Source organism: Vigna radiata, chromosome 10 (genome assembly GCF_000741045.1).
Source record: "Vigna radiata var. radiata cultivar VC1973A chromosome 10, Vradiata_ver6, whole genome shotgun sequence".
NCBI classification, from domain to species: domain Eukaryota; kingdom Viridiplantae; phylum Streptophyta; class Magnoliopsida; order Fabales; family Fabaceae; genus Vigna; species Vigna radiata.
In genome coordinates this window covers 16,819,525-16,821,869 of record NC_028360.1, presented here as the reverse complement: position 1 = coordinate 16,821,869, position 2,345 = coordinate 16,819,525, and positions in this window count along the sequence as shown.

Sequence of the window (2,345 nt, the reverse complement as noted above, 5' to 3'; positions counted from 1 at the left end):
GTTGATGTTGTTGCTGATGGTCATTGCGGTTATCGATGCATTGCTGCCTTGTTGGGTTTAGGTGAAGAGGCATGGCCTACTATCCGACATAACCTTTATGAAGAACTAACTCAGTGGCGTGATGAATACGCAAATTTAGTAGGAAGCTACGATCGATTGGAAGAACTACGTCAGTCATTAATTGTGCACGATCGATCACAGGTATTTCTTCAAAAACCTCATAAAAATTAGCTAATTATTTCTTTTTATTTCTTTTCATAAATACTTACCTTATTTCCATTACAGGTTAATGCTAAGAAGTGGATGACCATACCGGACATTGGTTATGCCATTGCAAATAGGTACAATGTCATCTTAGTATGTTTGTCCTATGTTCAGAGTTTTACCATATTCCCGCTTCGCACTCCACCACCTACTGATATTAGACAACATCAGATGTTATGCATTGGATTTGTTAATGGATGTCATTTCGTACAGGTAAATTTTCATTTTTATTATACCGTAAGCATTACCCATATCATTCATTTACTAATATTAAGTTTCCAGGTTAAATTACAAGACGATTGTCCGTTACCCATGGCAGACATCATTTCCTCAAGCCATTGTTACCCAGAGGCGCGACCATGGTCAATATTTTATACACATAGGATGCAATCATTTATGGCCTTAATGGGAACTAATAAAAGTTATGTAGATCTTGGAGAAGACTGAAATGAAGTTTGTTATGTACCCATTATATTTCATTTGTAAAGTTTTTTTTTTTTACAACNGACTACAACCGTAATGCAAATTTTAGAAGTCTTTTTGGAGGACATGATGTTGTGATATCGTAAATCACATTTTGAAATATATTATAAACATTTAAAATATATAATCGGTTTAACTTTTTCAAATTATAAATTACCTAAACATTGTGAATTCAATGTAAAAAAAAGCAAATTCAATTTTATTCTATAATTATTCTTTGGAATAAGGTGATAGAATGCGAGGATTTGAATAAACATGAAAAAAACGAAAATTCAATATAAAAAAAAAACATATGATGAAATTAATCAAAAGGAAATGATTTGTTTAATATTATTATAAAAAACCATAAAATATACATAACTAAACATCACATGAATATGTCCCTTCAAGAAAATGATGCTCGTCCACGCACATGACGAGAACCTCTACTAGTAGTAGCATCCTCGTACTCCTCAACAGATCTACGAGCAACCTGTAATGTCTGATTAGTTTGTTCATAGACTACAGCGTTCTCTGCGACGTGTTGACAGCTTAACATGCCCTGCAGCATCTTGATGACACGCCTCATACCACCCTGAAATCAATACAAGCAAATAAACAAATTAACTATGTCGACCAAAATTGATATAATAAACAATCACACTTAGTTTCATTACATACCAACAATATATTATCAGGCGACCGTCTACGGCGAACTGGGGGCACCGATATGTCATCACGAGGCTGTCGCCTCATGCGCGGTGCAACACTGGGTCGATCATCGTCGTCACCTGGAGTGATGTACGGGTGGGACACCCGTCTAAACCACACCATGTATTCGTCAACACACGCAGAGGGGTCCTCAGCTTCAACGGCACCAGTAAAGGCATGGTCTACATACCTCAACCAATGTAGATCAATCATATGAATATCTGGCATCGGAAGGCTCTCAGGCGAACGTGGTATGGTCTGCACAAAACCAAACTGACGCAACACGCGTTCAGGCAGATGTCGATGAATCATGTTGCCTAGTCGGATCCATCCTGAATACATACATATGGCCAAGAATGGAGAACTACGTCTGTGCGACCTGTATGGATGCCAGATGATTGCATCACACGTGAGCCCATCCAGATATCTACGCCCCTCTGTAAGACTCCAACCCTGTCTCGAAGGTATGTATCGTGAAGCTCGTGGATGGAGGTCTGTGTATGTATCTAAGACTCGCCTCCTTCCCATCTCAGGAAGGTGCTCATATATCCAACTCTAAAAAAAAACNTTACTTATATTATTTTATACATTCCTAAAATATAAAAAAAAAAATAACTTTGTAAAACTTAAATGTACCTGTAGAAGAGTGGCATATCCAGCTATCTGTCTGACACCATAGTAGCTAGCATCTCCTAGCTGCTCATAAGTATGTGCTAGTGCAGCTGCTCCCCAAGCATATCTCGAACATGCATTCAAGTCTCGCAATAGAAGGAGGTACGAGACACGAATCAATGTCCCACTCTTATTAGTAAAAATTGTGCATCCAAGCAGATGCAACAAATACGCCCGAGCAGCGCACTCCCAAAGCTCCTGCTGAATGCAATCATGGTAGACCTCGCGGAGCCAGC